The sequence below is a fragment of the Pteropus vampyrus genome, unplaced genomic scaffold (assembly GCF_000151845.1).
Source record: "Pteropus vampyrus isolate Shadow unplaced genomic scaffold, Pvam_2.0 Scaffold5, whole genome shotgun sequence".
NCBI classification, from domain to species: domain Eukaryota; kingdom Metazoa; phylum Chordata; class Mammalia; order Chiroptera; family Pteropodidae; genus Pteropus; species Pteropus vampyrus.
The window spans coordinates 19096138-19104520 of record NW_011888786.1 but is presented as its reverse complement, the minus strand read 5'-3'; the positions used below and the strand labels follow the sequence as shown (position 1 = coordinate 19104520).

General features: G+C 32.6%; 1 pseudogene; it reads right to left on the bottom strand.

Annotated features, from left to right (window-relative positions):
• Positions 1 to 8095: 8095 nt before the first annotated feature.
• On the bottom strand, positions 8096 to 8214 carry LOC111743943 (annotated as a pseudogene).
• Positions 8215 to 8383: the final 169 nt, after the last annotated feature.

The window sequence follows — 8383 nt, the reverse complement described above, 5'->3', positions numbered from 1 at the left end:
CACCTTTTAAAATTATCTTAGCCAGATCTTCTGGATAATTTTCCATAGCTTTTATATCAGCACTGCTTTTTCACCTTGCACTTTTATTTTATGCAGATGACTTCTTTCCTTAAACCTAGTGAACCAACCTCTACTAGCTTCATACTTCTCTTCTGCAACTTCCTTACCGCTCTTAGACTTCATAAAATTAAAGAGAGTTAGGGCCTTGTGTAGGACTAAATTTTGGCTTAAGGAATTGTTGTAGCTGGTTTGATCTTCTATCTAGACCGCTAAAACTTCCTCTATCTCAGCAATAAGCCTATTTTGCTTTTTTATCATCTCTGTTTTCACTGGAGTAGCACTTTTAATTTCTTTCATGAACTTTTCTTTTGCATTCACAACTTGGTTAGCTTTCGACCTGTCTCGGCTTTCGACATACCTTTTCACGAAGCTTAATCACTTCTAGCTTTTGATTTATAGTGAGACATGTAAGATGTTTCTTTTTACTTGAATACTTAGAGGCCACTGTAGAATTATTAATTGGTCTAATTTTAATATTTTTGTGTCTCAGGGAATCGAGAGCCCCAAGGAGAGAGAAAGCTATGGGGAAATGGCTGGTCAACGGAGTAGTCAAAACACACACATTTATTGATTAAATTTGCAGTCATATATGAGCAAGATTTGTGGTGCTTTATAACAATTAAAATAGTAACATCAAAGGTCACTGATTACAGATCATTATAATAAATATAATCATAATCACAAAGTTTGAAATATTGAAGAAATACCAATATGTGACACAGACACAAAATGAGCAAACACTGTTAAAAAGAGGTGCCTATAGATTTGCTTGATGGCAGAATTGCCACAAGCCTTCAGTCTGTTAAAAAAAAAAAAATGTAATGCACCTCAATTTATAAAACTGACAATATAGAAATGAGAATCTTATATAATGCTGGTAGAAATAAAATAGTTATAATCTCTCTAAGAGTAATTTCAAAATATGACAAAAAAGTTGTTTGTTTTTTAATGCCTGTAACTCTCTGATGCGGAAAGTTTTGCTGCTAGTAACTGATTCTGAGGAAGAAATCTGACAAATGGCTAAATGCATATATAAGACAACAGCATTTTTTTGAGAGTGATAAAAGACAGAAAAACTCTAAATGTCTAAGATTTGGGAACTGAATAATTAGGTTCTAGGCACAAAATGGATCACCACTAGCCAGGTATTTAAAATTAAAATAGGGATACAATTTTTTAAAACACTAATACTTTTAGAGAACTTATTAACTGTCATGCATTTGTGCTATGTGATTAATATGGATTATTCCATTTAATGTTTACTAGAAATATATGAGTAGGGATGATTAATATCTTTTTTATAGATGAAAAAATAGAGATTAAATTTCACAGACACACAGCTTGCAAGTGTCAGAGTTAACAATCAAATCTAGATTTGTTTAAATCCAGAGCCAGAGATTTTAACTGATGTGATATAGTTTGGCATGAAATGATATTTATAATATATTGTTAAATGAAGAAGTGAGTAGCTAAATTTCATGATTTCATATGCATAAAAATGCACTCACACACATACACACACGTGTGTAAAATAAATCATATGATAACTAGCTGTTTGGATAACTAAATGTGCAAGTTCACCCTAGTCTTTTCATTAATCTCACAATAAAATCTACCCTCATTTTATATAATTGAAGATTTTAGACCCCATTTATAGTGTATTGCAGATTTTACTGTATATACACCATATATAAACAAATAAATCTATTTGGTAAAGCATATGCCAAGCTGTTGACTCTGCTTTTTTTCTCAGTGTTAGGATTAGGGATGATTTAAAAAATTATATGTATAATTTATATATTATATATTATATATAATATTTAGTAGAAAATTATATTAATAGATAATGTTATATATTAATTAATACATGTTTTGTTGATTTAAATTTTCTACTATTTCTTAACTAGATATATAAAATTGATGCAATTAACCAAAAAAGCCCCACAGGAGAGGTAGTAATATGTTTAATAAAAGAGTAGCCTGTTTTAAATTGATGCCCCACCATCACCCAGCTGAGTGATCTTTGACTTTACACTTAACACAAAATGCTTACTGAGCAGAAAATTTGCACCAAGTACCTAATAAATGTCTCTTATGAATATATTATCTATATTTAATCTGTATAACAACCATGTGAGGTAGGAAATAATATTATCGCTAGTTTATACATGTGAAAACTGAAACACAGAAAAGTTAAGTAAGTTGCCTAAAGCTACAGAGTATGATTCCAGCCCAGAGTCTAACTTCAGGCACTTGTTTTAAATCTCTAAAGCGTATATCCCCTGAAAGCTTAACAGGACAGACTCATCTCCTTAACTGTAAAATGCAGAGCCACCTGCAAATTTTAATATCTACGATTTTTCATCCAAAGCTTACCAAAAATCTGTTTTATATACTCAGTCAGTTAATATTTTTTCTCAGTGCCTACAATACGCAAACTCTGTAGTAGTTTTTTTCTTTCTTTTTCTTGATGTCAATTTCTAGATCATTTGAACTGAGCGACATTTGCGCCTTGGAAATGGGATTGAAGATGTCCACACAGTTTGAGGACTGAGGGCATATCAATGTGTATATCCTGGAATTGACCCTAAACAAAGTAATCTAATTATTTAATAAATTCTAACTTGAAAAGAGGGATGGACAGTTATTTTTCAACCTTTCTTAGCACGTATTATAATTTTTAAGTCAGTGGTTTAATATAATTTTCTTTAGTTGCTAGCTTGATTCAGAATAGGATTCAGGCATAAAATCACACAAATCTTTTGTTTTGCAAAGCTCTTTCACAAATCGCCCTGGTTTCATGCCCTAATTAATCAGTGTTCATGGGGGAATGAGAGGTTATTTGCTTTTCAGCTTCTGCAGATATACTAATAGCATAGCAGGAGAATTCTGAAATAACATGGGTTATTTTTTCATATTTGAAGCAGTTTCCCATGGATTCTTATAATTATCTAGAAAATGCGAACCATTGTTTTTATTGAAATTTTATCTCATGCTGACAGGAACTCCTGAGATTAGAAAAATCTACCCATTACTAGTTCTTTTGAGCATACAATTATTCCAGTACGCTAACTTGAACATATTATTGCATTTAGAAACCTCTACCATAGTCCCTGACCCTTAAAATTCACAAAAAAATTTAAGCATTTTTTCTCAATTAAATCATTTTTTAAAAAACATATAATAAAGCATTTCTCATTGACTGAAATAAAAATAATTTATGATTTTCTAATTTAGTGATATAATTTAACAAGATATTAGAAACCAGTAAGGTTTAGCTAACAATCAAGTCTAAAGAGAAACATTGCTTGATTTCCTTATATGTTATTATTAGCTCTGTAAAATTGGCTTATCAAGCACAGTCTCAAATCAAAATTTTGCAACATCATTCCCAGCATATTGTACACTGGAGCCTTATGCTTAAGGATACTTTCATTCATTATCCAGAACTTAAAAACATAATAATAACAAGGAGGGGCCATTGTAAACTTGAGGCTGTTGTTTTCTTTGCTGGTAAGCGATTTTGGTTGCAACAAGTTCCCTGAGTTAAAATAACTGTTATGGCTATGAAATTGCCTTGGAACAGAAAATCTAAGGCAGATATGATAAAGTAAATATGATCTCTATGTTTTTAGATTTTAGGATTATGTTTGTTTCGTCTAGTTTTTGAGAATAATTCAGTTTATCAATGTAAAATTATTTACATAATTACAGATCAAACCAATCAGTTACTACCTTGTCAGGCTAAAGGTCACATCTAGCATAAGCAAGCAGCTCAGATGCCGCACTGCTGTTAATACTTGTTCACTCTGGGGCTGCTGCCCTATTCCCAGGGCTGATTGCCCTCTGTCCTGTGGCTTCAAGTAATGTAAATTGTATCTTGTCCCTGGGTAATCGAGATCAGTGTTGTCTTGTCTGTCTACTCCCTGCCAATGGCTTGTCTGTGCTGCGATAATGGTTTTGGTGGGCAATCAAGGAGGATGCCTTCTTGACTCGCCTCTCATAATAGATTGTCCTCCTCAGGCAAAATTGAATAACCCCCGACATGGCCTGGAGGCAAGCAATGAGAATTCAATAAGTTTGCAGGGTCAATGTCCTGTCATTTTTGGCAAGCAAGTAATTATTCTGCACTAACATTCAGTAATAGGAGGGGAAAACTGCTGTAGACACCTTCATCCTGATGCCCAGAAAAGTCACCTTAACAGGATTTTTCCTCTAATCAGCAATAATTCCTTTTCCTGCTCTGATGTGATTGGGTCCAATTTTCATGCGAGTTGCCTGTGTGGATTTTCTAGATTTCTTTTTCCCCCAAACCTGCAGTGTCTGTGGGAAAGTTTAACAACTTCACTGCCTGTTGTTTAATATTTTCCACTTTTATGGGTTGCAGTTGTGCTGTCTATTTGCTTTTACTGATTTGTGAAAGATTTATTATAAACCAAATACAGCTGTTCTCCCCTTTCATAAAGTCAAACTATTTTGGCAAACCTGTTTTCCACTATGAAAATACATTCAAAATCATTTTCATGACCAGCATTCCTACCCTAAACAGTCAGTTATGCTTAGTAGCTCCAAGTAGTTGCCAAAGTGGTTGTGGACTCACTTAAAGAAAAGAGAATTCATCTGCTTCAAAAATAAACAGGCAAAGGAGAAGAAATGACATTTGGGGCGGGGCGGGGTGGGGGCCTTCTGGTGGGATTCAATGTTATTATGTACAGATCCCGAGAGGACAGAATTTTAATGTTAAAAAAAAAATCTGTAAAGTCAAGCCAGTTGAGTGTTCTGCCTTTGCATTTACATTTATGAATCATACACATTTAATTTAACTATGTAATCTTTAACTGAAACTAATATTATAACTAACCTTTTAATATTCTTAAGATATTGATGTCATGTACCATCACTTCATTCACCATACATACACACAGAGAAATGTTCATATATATTTTAAGAGAATATATCATTTCAATTCATTAGTCCCACTGTTTAGTTATAATCTCTAACTTTTGATATTTATTTAAAGAAATGTTTCGAAGAAAGCAAATTTCTATTGCCATTTTTAAAAAAGTTATCCTTTCAAATGGAAAAAACCCCAAAACAATTAGAAAAAGAAAGTGACTTTTAAACCAATCTACATTGCTTTTCTCGTAATTTCTCTCAGTGTAAAAACTATTGCTTTATTCATTTAAAGGAACCTTTATCTTCTCTCTCCTGAGATCAGTGCACAGCTAGTAATGAAGAGGCTCATATAAGAGCAGAATAAGCACTTTCCATGACTGATTGACGATTGATTATTGCTTGGATGTCTCCCCACGGTCACTCATCACTATGCTTTTTTGACAACCAAGCTCTATTCAAAAGGTGTTTTGATCTGCATCAATTTGGCTTGTTAACTGTGACAAAACTCAAACTGATACTGATCATGTTCACTTGTCGATGTTGATTTGGATCCTGGATATAGGAAAGGTTCATAATAACATATACTTTATTCTTTATTTAGGATAATATTAGGATATTTAATGACTACTCTTCTTGAAATTGTTTTCATTATCTTCATGCATTCAGGATTTTATTCACTGTAATAAGCTTTTAATACTATTCTATCTTATCATTGCTCCTTTCAATGTATTTTTAATCATCTTTAATATGAATTTCTAACCATCTTTTATATGACCGTAAACAAAATTTTCAACATATGGCATTGGAGAGGAAACTATAGCTGCTTTTCATGCAAGCTACTGAAAAACAAGATTTAGCTGAAGAATTATTTTGTATTAAGTAGAGTAGAGTATACATTTCTTAGAAGTAAAGCATAGCAAAGAGAATATATTTTAAGGATTATATCAAGGAAAGGAAAGCATTATATATATTATAATATATATATTTTTTTCTCAAGTGCTTTGAGTTAAAAGAATTAATTACTTTCTTCAAATTTTAAAATCAAGATTTATTTAAAATTAACATATAAACACCAAAATACTTATTATAAGGTAATATTTGCTATTAAAAAGCTCTAAATGATGTTTTTTAATATATTAAATTTTGTTATTTTTTATTTTGTATTGAGAAATTAAATCTAAGGCTTAATAAAAATTTTATTTTTCAAATTGAATTATGTTTCAAACTTAAAATTAATGTAATCTTTCTATGGATTATCTTCCTTCTAGAGCTTTTAAGACCTGCGTTTAACCCCACATCATAGAGCAAGTACAAAAATTCCAGTGAGCAGTTTCGATTGTTTCTTGAAGCAATCCTTGAAAGTGGCCATGAGATCTTAGCTACTCTTTTTTTAAGTCAGAACAAAGTTGTCTAGTTAAAACCATAACATATCATTTGGGGGCATGCATCATTAATTCTTTTTTCCTTCTCAACACCATAACTGTTACTTTTTCTGAAGTTTTATTTTAACTTTAAAAAAGTTAAGATTATAGTGATCACCCCACCCCCGATTCCTCTAGCACCCATCTGACACTATACACAGCTATGACAATAATATTGACTGTATGCCCTAGGCTATACTTTAAATTTACTTTTACTTTCTTGGTTCCATTATCAACCATTGCGTTGCAGTTGCTAAACTATATAACTTATTTTTCTTTAGTTTGTTGTATTGAAGTTCTTGTAGAAATTACTATGTTAATCTAATTGATTATACAAAGGCTTTTCTGATGTTGGGCTACTTTATTCTTGAGTTTATGAGGTACTAAAGATTGTAAATTAAAACTAGTATCTAAATATCTCTTTACCACTCATGAAAAACACTGAATGAAAGCAGTTTTTAATTTAATGTCTGAAGAGTTTCCTAATTAAAAACTTTCCTCACTCTTACCTTTTTATAAGTGTTGTGCTTCTAGGTCAGCGTCAATTGTGAGATGAATGCTCTGAGTTCGTCATTGTGGTATCAGGAAAAGGCTACACACTACTATTTCCATGTTTTGTGAGGATCATTCACTTTTTTTGGATGTTTCTGCCTGAAATGTCTGATCTTGATATGCCTCTACACAGAAGTGCCTCAGTCCCAGTCGGATATGCCTCCAAGGCTTGCAAGAATCCTGCACACTCAGGCCCTGTGGGTGCTGTCTGCAGCCTCTGGCCCTACCATTCAATTACAATCTACTGTTTCTGTGAACTACAAGCGGAAAAAGCCAGTGGGGATTTGATGTGGAGAAAGAGGAGACCAGAGAATACAGAAGTGTGAAAAGAATTTAAACTTTTAGTGTCTTCCATCTGTATTGCGCTCCCTCAAAACATTTTTTTTCAACAATAGTAAGCCTGGTAGACAGTGAGGTAGTTTATAGTCATGCTATGATGCTTCTGGGTCTCTCTTTCCCTTGAACTTTTTTTTATTTAATCATTTGTCATTTACATTATTTCATCTTGCTCTTCAAGTCTACTTTATTTAAAAGTTTAAAAAAATGGCAGAGATTTTCATAAGAAATATCATTGCAAAAGCAAGAAAGGTCCAGAGACTTCAAAGACCTGTTAAGAGACTCTAGTAGAGATGGATACCATCACCTTACATGGGAACAAAATAAAGAGGCATTGAGAACTCAGAATCTGGAGTCAGATCTCCTAGGATCAAACTCTGGCTTTGTCACTTATTTACTGTGTTTTTGTAGGTGCCTCATATAACATGTGTCTCAATGTACTAATTTATAAAATGGAGATATATAGATGTCCCAATTAGAGGGGGACATGTCACCTTATAAAGCTGTTGTGAATATTAAATAAGTTAAAAAATAATTAATATTGTTAGAATGGTGTCTGCTGCCTAAATTATAAACTCTTACATTATTATTATTATTCATGTAGAAGTTAATACCTTACAAATTATTTTCTCAAATGTTATACTTTGACTCATAATAAGTCAATAAATCCATTTTAAGATGGAGAAACTAAGAAAGTAAATGACTTGATCAAAGGCACATAACAAGCACATATATATTTTTTTTTTTTTTAGGCAAGGCAACCCTTGGTTGACCTCACAGATTGCAACGACCTTGTCAGTTTACAATCCCTTTTTATTTTTTATTTTTTAAGCCTACAGCACCTGGTCTTCCTAGGTGGTCTCCCATCCAAGTACAAACCAAGCCCAACCCTGCTTAGCTTCTAAGATCAGACGGGATCGGGCTTGTTTGGGGTGAGATGGCCGTAGACCACCAAATTTTGAAAGATTTGATCCAGGTCTTTTAATTCAAGGTCCAAGTTGCTTTTTTTTTGTTGTTTTTCTCCAAGAAAATCTTTGTTTATGTTTAGAGACTGATTATCATTTGTTATAATGACATGAACTATGAAAGAATTGACTAGGTAAGTTCAGAGTGGAGAA